Source organism: Tetrao urogallus (assembly GCF_951394365.1).
Source record: "Tetrao urogallus genome assembly, chromosome: 8".
NCBI lineage: Eukaryota > Metazoa > Chordata > Aves > Galliformes > Phasianidae > Tetrao > Tetrao urogallus.
The window spans coordinates 5,438,995-5,455,604 of NC_136821.1; positions in this window are offsets into that span (position 1 = coordinate 5,438,995).

Consider the following 16,610-nt stretch of genomic DNA (forward strand, 5'->3'; position numbering starts at 1 on the left):
TTTATTGCTATGAGTTCAGTGTCTGGTGCTTTTGTAACTTAGCTGTAAGCCATGATTTTATTGCCATGTATTTTTACTCAGCACTGTAGGCAATTGAAAGAAAACCCTACATGCTATTTATTGTAGAGTATGTGGAAACCATGTATGTATATACACTTGAATATGTGTACATATACAGAATATATGTGTACATGTATTTGTATGTAAATAAAGAGAGTTTGCTAAATCTGTCACTCACTCGCAGCATATTTGGTTGTGTTTTTTCTCCCAGTTTTGTTTGGTGGCTTTATGGGGACAAAAATAAATGACAAAACACTCCCACAACATATTGCTGAATATTTGTGCCAAGCGCCATTTGTTCTTCTGTGAGGTATTTAAGTCTGCAGTACAGTGGGCAAAATAAGTTCAGTAGCATTCATGAGGGTCAAGGAAAGAAGTGCATGTGTTGCTCAACACAGTCATGAACTGCTTCAGCAAATGCCCCCAAGCAGGCCACTGAAAGTAGAAGAGCTGTGCTAAATGAGAGGTGCTATGGAGCCTCAGGGTCTGCATTACAGCAGCCCAAACATCTTCCTGTGGAGGAGACTGCCTGCATGGAGCTCTGGCCCTCAGCAGCAGCATCTCACCACTTTTTGGGCGCTGTGCACGGTGTTCCAACCACCTCCTCCCCAAGCTTTGGCACAAGATGACAGTCGTGACAGCTATGCCAGAAAACTCACTGTGAACCACTGCATTTTTTCCAGTCAATGCATTAAAAATCAGGTTAAAAGCATCACGGTATACTTTTTCGAACCAATTTTGAGAAACTGACTGCAAGAAAAGACTTGTGATCTGATTGCAGTCAAAACCAGGGGAAAAAGAAACCGCTTCAACCTAGCAGGTTCAGCACAACGTGCACCAATGAACCTAACAGTATGGCTTTGCACATATTTAAATACTGATTTGCATTGATATAAAGTCCTTGGTAAGTGTGCCTGTTCCTGTTCTCCCCATCACTTGGATATACATCGCTAAAGCTAGCAGCGGCAGGCAAATGATGATATGCACCGGAGTCAGGCGGCTCTTTTTCCTTCAGGCAGTACATCGTACATAAATGCAGGAACGGCAGCCATTTGGTGTTTTATTTTTAATCATTTCAATGGATGTGGAAACCCCTGAACGATTCTGATGTGGCTGAAAACGCTCTCACAGCAATGAGGCGAAGATGTTGGGTGCAAATCAGCCTCCCGTGCTGCCCTTTCTCCCCTGTCAATCACGTGTAATTCAAGGACATTAGAATGTGCTGTTTGTTTTATGCTCTGTTGACCAGCGTAATCTGGATAATGTTTTATTTATAGTATAATAATGATTTGTCATTATCACTGTTCCTATTCAAATATGCACAGTAGAAACGACAGTAACAAGCCACAAACCAAGCAGCTCAATGAGACGCACATCACTCAAATGCACTTCTAGCTGTAGGCTGTCTCATCTGAAAAAACAGATCCTGCCATTCCCATCTGTGCCTCGTGAACACCTCAGATGTCCAGCAGAAGCAGTTTTAATACAGCTAAGAAAGCTAATAAAATGTTTCTAATGGATTGGCAACTGGTACTGAACTGTACTTTGAGAATGTGGTACTGTATTCGTCACTGACAAAAAAGAAAAGCCCCTGCAAATCAGTGTAATTCCTTCCCAGGTTACAAGGTAACTGGATGGCAAGAGCTGAACCCAGATCCACCACCTGCTCAAGTCTGCACTTGGAAGTGACACGAAGTGGACATGATCTCCTGGACACACAGCAACACCTTCCTGCAGTGCTGCTGCCTCCAGCCCAGTGCCTCGGTAGGCTTCAGACAGAAGCAGGTCTGCAGCTGTGGGTACTCCAGAAGGAAACCTGGAATCTGAGACTGAATTTTGTAGGCAAAAATTCACAAAGAATGCTTTTTCTAAGATGAAGCTTAACACAAACCCCCTGGATGCTGGGATGCAGAGGCAGTGTGGTGGATCATTAAGGCAGTCGCCATGCCAGAGCCTCAGCTCGACATCAGGCCACACCATCAGGCCACATCTGACTTATAAAAGCCATACGGGGTCAGAGTGCCACACTCACCCCTTTCAGCTATCCAGAAGCTGCTTCTGAAACACTTGCTGTGTGCCATTGCCACTTTGCCATCACTGGGAAGCAGCACAGTTCTATTACCACTGACCTCAGACCATCGCCTCACATCTCAGCTGTCACTCCCCATGCCCGCCCCATCCTGCTGTACACTTTAGCCACCTCAAATGCAAATCCGGCTTCTCTATTCTCCTGCTTCATTCCCAGACTGTATGTGGCTCTTTTGTCATTATGCAGCCAATTAAGTTTTGGCTACCTTATCTTAACAGCTCCGAATAAGCGGGCGATATTCCTGAAAGGTGATACATTATAATTGGGTCCAAATTGGCAAGGAAGGGAACAGTGAAATAGGAAGCAGTGAGGTTATTTGCATTAGCTCATAAGGTAAAAATGAAGAAGAAAGCAGAACCAAAGCTATCAGTTATCTCCTAGTAATTTAAGATTTGTATCATCTGCTACAGCCAATGCCACTTCCCAAGCCGTGAGACTTTGGATCTTTTGGTGTGGGGATCCTACAGGTGACAGAGATGCTGCCAGATCCAGATGCACCAACTGCAATAACCACATAACAACTTGCGTTATTTTCTTGTAGTCTGCTCTTAAAACCATCAGTCCAAGTTTTCAAAATGTATCAGGCTGATTTTAGGTCAAATGTTTCAAAACTTGAGCTGATGTGTTCCATCAGAACTGAGCAGTGAGCCTTTGGTCTACGTAAGTCAGTACAACTCTGTTCTTGCCCCATCGCTTGGGTGGTCCTGAAGCACACATCAAAACAGCAGGCGATGCTGAGCAAACTTACACTGCTGACCTCACATCTTGGTGCGGGACATTTAACACAGATTTCTGGGGAGGGAAACCAAGGGATTAAAAATATTTCAAGAAGCCACATTTAGGATGATAAGCGAACCTATTCAGTACCATACAGTACTTGAGAAGTGGATTGAAATTAAGTAGTTTTATGTCAGATATATTTAACTGCGACGTTTCTGACATCCATCACTGAAGATTTGGATTAGCCCAAGAGCTCTGGGGAAGCAAAGGAAACGATGCTCACCTGAGCTGGAGGTGATGCTGGCTGCCATCTCTGCTCCCTCTACCACCTCCTCCTTCCTGGCTTTCACACAGATGCAAACAGCAGACCGAGCACAACCTGACTGCTTACAGTAGTAGCACTGTAGCTGAATGGCACTCGGCAGCTCAGTCTCTCTGTTGAGATCTGAGTGGCAGCTGTCCTTTTATCTGGCCAAAGGAGAAAGGTATTTTGATACATTGCACCAGCAGAGCCCCCTACTTAAAACTTACAACACCAGTATTGAGTGGTGTTGCCAGAAGCAGATTAATTGCAGCTTCCAGGGAAAACTGAGCTTATTTCACAGTGACTTTTATTCCCACTTGAATTAAGTTCCTTACGTTGCTCTGCCTCATTTGAATTTTTTGAATTGGTTTTGCATAGTATCATTTACTGATGTGCTATCTTTAATTACATAACACACATGCTCTCACCAACTGCATTATTAATGGCAGCGTTTTTAATTAAATGGCTCTCAGCATAATATTCAGTCATTAATTTCACACATCCGGGACATGGAGAGATTCTATTCTGATGGTCCGGAGAAGTTTGGTACTTTAGATGAGGAATACTTCCACAGTGATAGAGTGAAGTTGGAAATCATTACAAGCACTGAATCACCCTCTCAGCAGCTGGTGCCACCGTTCTGCTCTGCTGGGTGTTATCTATTCTTGGGCTGAACTGCTCCTTTTGCTCTCCAATGCTTCACCGCTGGTAATTTTCACATGCCTCTCACTGGGCTCATGTATATTCCACAGTGCATAATATCAGAGTTCCTTCTCAGGAACAATTTGGGACAGTTGCCACTAAGGCTGCTCCTTCTAGAAGGAAAAACCCCACACCCTCCTTTCTAATTGCACCCTGCCCATCTGCCTCAACTCCTATGCTTTTAGAGCATCCCTGCTCCCAGGTCTAGGCCTCTCCCCCTCCTCCCCACCTCCAGTTGGAGGGAAGAGTGACCTTGGAAGTCACTTTTTGGTCTTCCTAAAGAGCTCAAGGAACTCGAGAGTAATAGGTTCACACTACCTCACACGTTTGACTGGTGGGTTTTGCAGTGTGTGCCCATTTCTCCTTAAAGGCAATTTCACATACAAAAAATATTCCAGCAAGATTCTTTCTGGGACTGATCCTGCTATTAGTCTTGAAGCAATCAAGTCCTGTGTTGAAAAGGACCACAATGCTCATCTAGTTTCAGCCCCCCTGCTATGTGCAGGGTTGCCAACCAGCAGACCAGGCTGCCCAGAGCCACATCCAGCCTGGCCTTGAATGCCTGCAGGGATGGGGCATCCACAACCTCCTTGGGCAACCTGTTCCAGTGCGTCACCTCCCTTTGTGAGTAAACTTTTTGAATTAAACTCTTCCCAAAGAGCTGTTCTCTGACATCTTAGGCTTAAAAACCTTCCCCCACAGCAGAGATCAGAAGCCCTGCACGTCCTCTACTCTGCAGGGAGGTTGGACTCAATGACCTCTGGAGGTCCCTTCCAGCCCCTACAATCCTGTGATCCTATTCTTCTGGCTGACATCACATAGAGGTTCCTCTCTGCTCATGCTTTTGAGATTTCACTCTGCTCTGCCTCTCTACAGCTGCAATCCTCTGACACCGTGATGCTGCAGCAAGACATGGCCCCACACTCCTCCAGCTCCACCTCTGCAAAGAGCACCTTGTGAATGAGGAGAGGAGACACAGAGGCTGTATAAATCAGAATAAGTGCTGTGAGATCTGCCATCGGGAAGGTGAAATCAATCTCCGCCTTCCTGGAGCATCAGAAGAACGGAAAGGACTTCTGCTATGACAACAGGATAGTACACACAGACCTCCAAGTGCATTAGAAATGGATTTCAGAAGAGAAATAATTCCAGTGCAATTATGTGACAAGACTAATTATAAAATATGCCCACATCCCAAGCACTTCATGTCTACATAACACATTGCACCATAATGAATATAATTGAAAGTATGACTTCCATCAATATTTAATTAGCATTTGGTGCTAACTCATTATTTTGGCACAATTAATTTGACATCTTGCTATATGGCCGGCGCAGATCTCCTTCTAGAGGGCTGTTTTATTGGTGGGGCATGAGCAGCACCAGACATGTGCACCTTCCCCGAGGCTTCGGAGAGCTATGAAATATGGATGGTGTGATTGACGTTTTAATCTACTGCGGGATATGAAAACATAATATTGATGCTCAAAATATGCGTGGGTATTGGGTTAATGCATTTCTGTAATAAGGGAAGTATTCTCCTCAGCTCATGTCTTCAGAAAACAAATTGTGCCGTCATTCTGCCTTCTATCCACGAATCTTCTGGCTTATGCACAATGATCACTCAGTACGGCTGACTAACAGAATAAAGCAGATGATCACAATACAAGGTGACACCTATGTGGGATATGTTTTGCAAAGGAATCATAGAATTGCTTTTGAGTTGGAAGAAACCCTTGAAGGCCTCCTGGTCCAACCTTCTGCAATGAACAGGGACACCTACGGCTCCATCCGGTGCTCAGAGCCTGGTGCTGCTTGACCTCAGCTGTCACCAGGGATGGCAAAACAGGGAAAGGACATCCTTAGCCAAATGCTTCTCACCCAGAGGATCCTGCACATGGAATCTTACTGTGATGAAGGAGAAGCAGGGCTAACAACAGCCTCAGCTGAAGGAAGCTGACTTGATGTTAAGCAAGCAGTTTGCATGTGTGCTCTGAACCACCCTGTGCCAGCAGAGACCATTTCCAGAAACAGAAAGCAACTGCTTCCATAGGAAGCATCATCTTTTGATGGGAGGCAGCAATAAAGCTGGAAGCAGAGCCCACAGCAGTCTTGTCTGAGCGAGTAGGATTTCATGGTCATGTTTTGACTCATCTGATGAGACCTCAACGGATCAAGGCTCGTATCTGGAACACCCTTCCCCAACCACCATCTCCACCACCTGTACTGTATAACAACAGTTCTCCCCCTACAAAATAGCTCCATTTCAGCAAGCACTGTGAACCACGGAACCTGCAGTTATTAATCTCGCAGAGTGTAGGACTGACTGAATTTTGTGGTCAATTTCAGAAGGATATATGAGCACATTTAGTGCATCAGGACTCAACTCCTGTACTTCTCGGTGGAAAACCTCAGGTGCTTTACTATTTCGATTGCAGCAGTGTTTAAAAGCCTGCAAGAGACTCTCCAGTCAGCATAGAGCATTCAGGGGCTGCAGCTCTAACCTTTGCTGTGGCCATCTTCACACATACACTTAGTTAGGGACCAAAGAGAGCCTTCTGTAAGTAAAACAAATAATTGCACTTCCAAAACACCACTGCAAAACATTCAAAGTAGTCACTCTTTGGAAGCCTGACCAGTTTAAAGCATCTCAAAAGTTGGCCACTGAAATTTGCTTACATTTAAGAGGATGGAGTGTTTAACAGAGCACTAAGTAAGGTCACACATTAAGAACTGGTACCGAGAGGTGTAAGTGAGAAGTACCAGGATCTGTTTTAAGAGCTGTTTCTCTTTACTAAGCACACATCTACTTGTGTTATTAAAGATAAAACTCACACCTGATTGATTGTCAGCATTTTCCTCACTCATAAGGACATTTTCAAACACGTACAACCTGTTTTTAAGAGAAAAAGAGCTTTTTAAAATGATTTTCAAGTGAAGGCAAATCTAATGAACAGCTTCTATAACTTTGTCACTTTCAAAGGCTAATAAGACAGCAATATTCATGTCTAGCATACTAATGCAGCAGAATATCTAAAGAACCACTAACAAATTGAGGAGCATTTCCAGCCAGCTCGACAAGTACTATTTACAACCTACAGCTTTCACCTGTCTTTCTCAAATCCCATTACAGGGTTCCAGAAGGACACTCATCTCAGTAACACAATTCTGGGCAATGAGCAAAGAGATGACTGCACCCTGTCTGAATTCCTGCTGCAGATCGACCAAGTGCAGCTGTGATAACTCTGCCATCCACCTACTCAGAAACAGGCTATTGACCAGTGCTCACAGTGCAGCCAGAACCTATTTCTCAGTGTCATTGCTCCTCGTCTGCTCCTGGAGCAGCTGTCACCCTGGGGAGTGGAAACAAGAAAAATCTGCTAGGTGCAAATGGAAGGACGAGTTCTTGGCCTGCAGTGCGAAGGTGTCATGCCCTGGCAGCTCCAACTCACTGGAAACAGAAGGAATTAACACCTCTGCACATTCTTCTTATCAATTATTTGATAACAGTAGCAGATATTTACTTGAGGCATAGAAGAGATCTGCAACAGCATCTTTCTCCTTCTGGTTTGTAGAAGACATTCTCACCTAGGACTGTGCCCATGCATAAAAATTAAGCATGAACAACTTAGCAAATCCTAGACTGGTGGTTTTGCTTTGTACACAGAGCTTATAACCATGCCAGCAGTGAGCTGAGCTGCAATATCCAATGATGCAGCGTGCTCATGGGATATATGATAGGTATTGATGCGACAGCTGAAGTCTGGCTATAAGACACAGCCACCACCAAAACAGGCAGTGATTGGGGCCCCACCAATGCCCAAATGACTGCAGAAGCACACACAGACCCTGCCAGCATGCAACTGAGCACTGAGGCCCCAGCCCTGCCCTTCCCATTCCTTTGGGCAGCTTGGGGGCATCGCCGTTAAGACACTTAAACCCTTCTTATCTGCAGGAAAAGGCAGTTCTGACGCTCAAAATTTAGCCTTGAGGAGCCCAATAAAGATGACAAAATTATGCCTGCACTACTGATATTGCCAGCAATATTGATGGTTCTGCGATAGGAATCTCTACATACAGCTAAATAAGCTTTTATTTTTATTACTCTTGTGACCTCAGTGGCACCGAGCATTGCTGAACCAGCACTGTATTTTTGTGGGCTTGTTTGTAAAGAAGAAAACGAGAGGGGAAAAAAAAAGGTTACATCAGGAAACATTTGTCTGTAATTCTTGCTAAAACACAAGCAAGGATTTTTGTTATAGACCCTCTGCTGCCACTACACATTTTATTTGCAGAAAGTTAGAGCAGATGTGTAGTTTGTTGCCTGCTAACACGAGAAGAGGGAAGACACTGAACTTTTAGCTAGCACATTAATCATAGAATGAATCATAGAATGGCCTGGGGTTGAAATGGACCACAATGCTCATCTAGTTCCAACTCCCTGCTATGTGCAGGGTCACCAACCATAGACCAGGCTGCCCAGAGCCACATCCAGCCTGGCCTTGGATGCCTCCAGGGCTGGGGCATCCACAGCCTCCTTGGGCAACCTGTTCCAGTGCGTCACCACCCTCTGTGTGAGAAAACTTCCTCCTGTCAGTTAACTCAGTTACCTAGCAGCCAGCCCAGGGTGGTCAGCATCTTAAGAGAAGGGTACTGAAATACATATTGGAGATCTTACCTCAAACCGTACTTATCAAAACCCAACTTGGTTATCATCACTGAATCCAAAAGATGTCAAAGGAGAGACAGTACAACCAGTGTATTTCAAGTTGTGAACAACACTGCCCAATCCCTTCCCACCACATCCTGTTCTCTCTATTCTGTAACTTTCCAAAACCTAAGCAGTTTTCTGTGCTATCTGATGCCCTTTTCGTGGCACTTGGACCAGCTTACCAAAAACACACGTGGAATATGTTATTCGGTTGCTTAGACTCCATCCCAACAATTCCTGGATGTACATACAACATTTCTTTCAGGAAAATTCTTTTGGAAAGCCAGCTTTGCTATTCTGCTCGAGTATTTTGTATGGAATATTCAGAGGTGAGCATGACCAGGGCAAGCTGCCCCGCTACATAGCGCATACTTAACTACACCAATGACAAGGCAGGTATGAAATATTTGTTGATAAAGCAGCTGAGGCTGCAAGCACTCCATTGCTTTGATAAAGCACATCTGAATAAATTGCCCTTCTGTAGCTTTCTGGCGATGCTGATTTCAGACATGCAGACTGCAGTCCTTGCAGGCTTCCAGGGCTCTGGCAGCCTCATTCCTCCACCCGCGCCAGATTCAGTGGTAGCTTCAATCACTAGCACTGAAACCTCACAGTTTAGGAGCATTAAGCCAGTCACATGCAGAACACAGCCCTGAATCCAGCCAGAAGCTTTCTGAGGGTCTACCAGCAACAAACTATCCCAATAAACATCTTATTTCAGATCCTACTTCATCCCATTTCTGTCCTCCAAGCTGCAGGCTGGAAGCTGTGGAGAACGGGCAATCCTCTCACAAGAAGCTGGTGAGGACACAGCCACCCTTTGAGATGATGGGGCAGCACCAATCCAAGGACAGAATGCTGGAAGCTTATAGTGAACCATTTTGTTTGTTTCTACAAGGTTCCATCCTGCATTCATTAGAATCTCAAGGTATTTTTCTGCATTAGCAGTTTTAAAGCATTTCCTTCGCACAAAATCTTTTTCAGTTGATTATTCTGCCAAATATTGAGTTGCATTTCTTCAAGCTGCTGCTTCACATCTTGCCAATCCATTATAGATTTCTATCCTGCTGTTCTTTTATTTATGGAGAAAACATGTACTTGTTTCATCTCTTTTCTTTCCTCTGAATTAGCATTTGTATAAGAGGCAGGACTAATTAAGCAGAAACCAAGATGTTTTTAGAGTTAAAGGTTAAGTACCTGCAGAGCAGCATGGAAAGCTTCAGCTCCTATGCAGACGAAATACAACAAAAGCAACAGCAAAAATACCCTACTGATTTTAAACAGAATTCATATGATGTGTTAGCACAAATCTCTCCATGCGTGCACGTTACGAGCAGGGCAAAACTGAATGACATCAAGAGGTACGCAGACACCGCATGCCTACATTCCCTATCTCTCACTTAAAGAGCAGCTGAGCAGAAACCTCTTTACAGAAGAGCTTTAAGACATCAGTTATCCCCAGATTATTTCTATGGCAAAGGCATAAGAGGCTGTTCAAGGCATCCACCATATTCCCCCTGCTTAGCTGAAAATACACACTTGAAAAGCTGAAAAACTCCAACAGCCCAAAGAAACTACAGAAACGTGGCTCACCTTCATACACATATCTAAGTTTTTTAGAAACACTGGAGCCTGAATATGCAAATGATAAGAATGTATTAATTATCATTAGTCATTCCTTCACAAAGAGCAGAACTAATTGGAGAAACAATTTGAGAAAATTGAAGTACATGACAGAAAGCATTAAGATTCATTAAGTTTCAGTCCTCTGGTCTGTCAGCTTGTCAAAAGTAGATGTTTGCTATTTTGGCATTAATGGTAAAACACTCTTTTCCTCATCTGTTATACAACGTAACTCCTCTTGTAGTTTGCTCTGAGCTGACTCAAGTTGATGTGATGTGTGTTCAAATCAAAGGCACTGCTACAAAGTGGATAGAAGTTCTATTTCCATGTCTTTTAAATGATGAAACTGAACGTGCTGGTATTTTATTATAAATCATTTGCAGGTATTATTATTTATATCATTTCAAAGATGCCAGCCCACATTCTGAGGGGAAAAAAAAAATAAAAGGGTAAAAAGACAGAAAAGACTGCAAATCCAACAAGACATTTACAGGGAAAGATCAAAAAGATCTCCATACTGTTCCATATAAAGCCTTCAACCATAGCCAGAAAACACAACAAACTATGCAATGAGTTTTGGACATTATTCATCACAACAGGAACAGCCAGAAGCATTTTGATATTTATAAGAAACAGCAGTGAGGCAGCTTAGAAGTTGCCTGCATGCAGAAAGACATTGCAGCAGCAATCAGAACTGAATGGCTCTGGTCAACTTCAGCTGCACTTTTTTTTTAATCAGACTGTGCCTTCACCCAGTTGTTAAAAAAGGGCAGTGAAATCTTACATCTGTGTATTTGATGCCCTCAGGCAATTTCTCCTGAGTTGTGCTGCTATGAGTGTTATTAATTAAAACATAAATAATTACAAAAACATCATAAAACACAGTCCTGCTATAGGGGAGAAATGAAGTCTTGGCACTGTAAGAATTCCCACGTGTCTGAAGGGAATAACCCATCTGTAAGATCTGACAGGGACAAGGTGAAAAACTTGTTAGACATCTTCTGTTTCTATTACAACAGGGGTGTGAGCTCTATGGAGAGCAACACAGCTCTTAATTCGGGGTGGCACAAGGACCCTACCAAGCTTTAGTCCTTGCTGAGCAGAGCAGGCCAATACTTCAGCTCCATGCTTCAGTAGCAGGCAGTTTGTTTCAACATTTCAAGACTTGATAAACTTAACACAGCTGGTTCAGAAAATTATACATACATAATACATAAAATTCATTTTACAGCTCACACAAATTTATTAACTTAAAAAAAGAAAAAACTGAAGTGTCTACTTGGCAATTAAGATTGAAGTGTGTTAGCCTGCAATTAAAATCTATGCTTTAAGAAGTCACGCTATTAGGATGTCTGGCATCCTCTCCTAAATCCATCTTTGCTACCAGAAATGGCTCAGTCAACTCTTCAGCAAGTTGGGAAGTCACAAACCGTAGCTGCTTAAAATTCAGCATGAGTTGCCTTCCTTCTGATTAGCAGCACAAAGTCTGACACAGTGCAATTTATTTTCTACACGACTATCACTGCTAAAACATGAAACACACATAAGTTAGGCAAAGTACAGCTTTACACTCATCATATACGTGCCTGATTAAACTACAGTATCTGCACAGAAATATTGTTATGCTCCAAACTCTAGTAAGAATGCAGCACAAATGTGAGTGTCAGGTAATGCCTTTGAAGCAACAAGAGCAGCCTCTCTGCTTTACAGGATGGTCACCGCATATTCCTACTGCTAAAAAGGCTGCTTCAAAATACTCAAAATGAACTCAAAACAACCTTAGTAGTTGTTCTACAAGCCAAGGCCAAGCAAACTCTGCAAAAATTATTTTTCCCCAAGCGCAGAATTACAAGCTCATTTATCATTTACACTTATTAGAAACCTAATTTTACACTTAAAGCACCAACTTCATATACGACATAAAACACAGTGATTATTTGGCAAACACAGGAATAGCACCTCTGTTCAAAAGCACTCATGAATCCTCACAGCTGCTTGTCTGTTTGCTTTGCCTAGATGCAGCAGTTCTAAGTAGAAAAAGCCTCCATCAGAGATCTGCAATTCTTCAATTTGGCTTCCACACGTGCATTTCTTCCAGCTTTCTCTTTGAGAACAAGGAGAAATCTTCAAAAAAGATGATGTAAGATGTATTACTCTGGGGGAAAATTAACAAAATTAGCAGAAATATCATTCAAAAATGCTACAGCTTTAAAGTGATTACTTCCTCTGTTATCAGACGATCAGAAAGTTAAAGTTACTTCACGTATAACGGAAGCAGTTTTACCTTCAACGTAATTTACCCAAATTTGGAAAGTAAAATCTGTAGTGGAGCATGCAATACTGTTGTTTAAATACTGCTGTTAACAAAAGTCACCTAAACATGGGAGAACACAAATATTGTAAAGTTATATTCTTCCATACCAAACACATAGCGTTCATTAAGCTTAGGTAAGTCAAACTTGCAAGATCCTAGAATAAATCTAAACTTATTAAGATAAAATTAAGGCGCTACTGAATAGCCACGACAGCATGCAAACGACAGCCTGGACAAGTGGCACAGACACGCACCTCAGTTGGCATACATTACCTGTGGCTGCTTAGGCTGCACTCTGAAGTACTCATCTTCTGTTGGCAGTAACAGGGACTGCTCAACAGGACATCAAACCCCACTTTCAGCAGAGCTGGCAACGCTGCATAGCGAGAGATGCTTCTTGTTTTAATATCTTTTAAAGAAAGAGGAGCTTTCTTCAAGGATCGCCCTTCACAAAGCTGCTGAAGAAAAGCTTTCTCATGTTTTAGTCAGAACAAGATTCATACAGATTACACTGTGAAATACTCATGCCCATTTTCCACACAAAAGATTACTAGAGTCCAGTTTAGAAGGAAAACAGGAATGGTGTGCTTTTTTTTTTTCCCCCTAAATCAGAGATTGGCTGAGTTGTGTAGTAACCTGGTATATGATGACAAGATATGCATCTTAGAGAAAAAAATACTTCAAGATGACTAAGGATAAATCACAGCCTTCTTACAAAGAAGAAAAAGCACAGCATCCTTTATCTCAAAGTTGAGCCCATTTGAAAACCTGGGACCTGCACAAATAAATTTGATTACCATTCACCGTGCAACCCAGTCAAGTTCCACTGGAAGCTGCTGATGAGCTGTGATGGTACAAGTTACGCCACTGCTGCTATCAGCCCCACCAGGCACTTCAAACTGAATCACTGCAGAGCAGTGATTAAGGGATGCAAGTTTTGGGCACACACTGAGAATCTCATTAGTACCTTCACACAGGGAAGTGGCATTCCACAGAGACACTCGAGCCATCCCTGTAGCCATATTTGTCACCCAAATCATCTTGGGAATAGCTGCAATTACCAACTGTGCTACATTCTTGCAATAGCCAAGTAACACAAGGCAGTTAATTGCATTCATTCCAATGGCCTGTGTCACTGTACAAAAGGTAACCTACCTTGATTTCATCTTTTCCCAGAGTCCAGTGTTCAAATTCAAATGCATAGAACAGCATATTAACAGTTCTACGTACTTTATTAAAGAAATTCATTTACATGGATGAAAGCCCGTGACCCATCCACATGGGTTATGCTTACAGACCACTTCACCCATGTAAATGGGAACTGCACTGCAGTGCATGTGGTCATTGTAAACCTGTGTTCACGGACAGAAAAAGGAACTGTAGGTAAAGAAAGTCAGAAACCACAAGCCTCACTTTCATAGCATCAACTCTCCCTCCCATTGAGCATCAGTTCTGACAGTGCATGCAAAAGGCAGCCGTTTCTCGGGCTGGCAAGTTATAAACTATCCAGAGCTCCCGGATATTTGGAAGTGTCAATGCAGAAAAGTAATCAGTAGATTTTGGGGCAAGACAGCAATCGGAGCCTACCCAATGATTTCCAAAAGGACAGCAGTACGTTTTACACCAGACTGATACAGTGCTGGTAAAACAGCTTTCTGAAAGGACACAAAGTTAAGTAGCCATTGTGAACACATGCACTGGGGGAATAAAATACAAGCCACACAGACACGTTCTGTATAAGTAACAACTTTATTGTAACTTGATGTGCTGAAACGCAAAAATATTTTCAGCAACAAGGTACAAAAAGTATTTCACCATTAACATCAGCTGATAAAAAAGGCTGGATGGTTCGATACAACTGTTTACATATCTGAATTCTCTTAATCATCTCCACCCCAAAACAGGTCCAAGTCATTTCACTGGCTTGATTTCTAAAATAGGACTCATTTATCTTAAGCCTTCAAAAAACAGGTTACAAATACAGTGAAGTTCCTTGCAAAACACTTGAAATAGTGAATTCCCTTTACAAACATAGTCCATTTACTGTAAGCAGAAGCCAAGTTATGAAATTAAGTCAGTGTCTTGCTAGCTAACGAGCTAAGCTCTTTACTACAGAAGCTGTCAACATCAGATAAAGAACATTCCATTTGTCAAAAAAAAGAATCAAGATATTTTATGAACCAATAGTAAAATTCAGCGTAACTCAACAATATTTCAGACAGCAATACCTCACATCTGCAATTCACTGTCTTATGAAACACAGTTTCAAATACTGCACGTCATTTTATTCTCCCAAGGGAGAAGCCTTCCCATGAGGATTTAAAAGGAATAATCTCCACGTAGGCCTTCTACTGACCTGTAGAAAGGTGAATTTTGTGTTAAACACCCATTGTTGAGAAAAACATCAGAACTAGAGTGACTTATAAAACTAACTTCATGTCCATGATTATCACATTTTGACACACACTCAGCTTGTAACAGCAAATATTTTCACATTTTCACAAAATAGACCATTATTCAACTTATATCTGTTATTCCACACTTTTCGCAGCGAAACTTAACTGCAAAAGCAGGAGTCAACATGCAACAGAGCTCAAAGGCATGATCTGTAACTTCTGTCTCAACTGCGTATCAAGTGCTCTCCTTCACCTTTAAAAAATACCTTTTAAAAAGATCTTGTTTCCTGTTAAACCTTCCCTTCATCTCAACAGTTTCCTAAAAAGGCACAATGTGTTTACACTTCTGCATGCAGTAAATGGACTAGAAAATAAGGATTGTTTATTGAAGCCTCTTCCACCCAAAGCATCTCCTTAGGAGAGGTTCAAATGGAAAAAAAAAAATAAAAATAATAATATATATAATACATAATAGCATTTTAACAGCAAATGGAGTCCTTATTTTTAGAAAGTCATTCTTGACAAAAAACACCACACAGTCATACATACACACACGCACACACACACAGGACACACATGCAGGGTTCTCCCCAGAAAAGTATGCAAGCGGTGGTTCACATCTATCCAAGGGAGTAGTGTTGGCAAGCCAAAACGTGGCACCTTCATACGATATATTCCTAATCTGTATACAAAACTAAGAAAAAAATCCTAAGATTTCATCCTGAAAAAGAAAAACCCAAAATCTGTCCATCGTATTACACAGTCTTCTATCTGCTGCACTTAGAACTGACAACTGATGCTTTGAAGGGCAAGTGTTTGAGATGTAAGGGATGAAAACAAGCTACTGAATCCAAAGGAGAGGGTTGCAATTAACAGCTATCCCATCCCAATAAGACAAGAACACCGCATGTGTTTAAAGAACAGAAGAGGTGAATTTTAGTGCACTCACTTAAGAATACAGCAACTGTTTTGCCTCTTTCTTAAGAGCTGACCAAACTTAAAAGGATACATAATAAATAAACCCAAATCCAATCAGATTACATGGTTTCTTTTCTCTCCTGTCAGTGTAATGTACGGTATACACTGCCTAACTTGAAAAGTGGACACTTCACAACGTAGGTAATACCACAGCACAGTGCCTGACATTTTTTGGTACAAGTGTGCTATTAAGCTTCTGGAAAAAAAAAAGCCTTTGTAAAATCCTTAAGCTTTCCATTAGATTACTGTATGTTGTTACTTCAGATCAAGCTGATCTGGACAATCACTGCAGTACTAAATATTCAAGTCACTCAGTGTGCTAGGGCTGCAAGTTTTACTGGTGATGGGTATGAGGGTATGATGTGTTCTAACACATTACACAGTGCAGCCACAACAGCACTGTTTTGGAGGGAACCATTATCTTCACATCTTGCTGTGAAAAATGCTTGTGAGACCTTATTTTAGATAAATATTTAAAAATTGATATAAGGATAAATCTCTGTAAATATATAATTTGATGCCTTACGTACTATTAAAGTTTCTGGTTTTACACTTTATCCATCATAAAAGATTTAGTTGGAAGGTAAGAAAAATGCATGTTTAGAGATTATTTTGTTACGAAATTGGTGTGGGCATTTTTTTCCAATTTGCCTTTGCTAATGGCCAGAGTATAAAAGTATACATTCTTTCCTCTAAAAACTTCATTTAGAGCA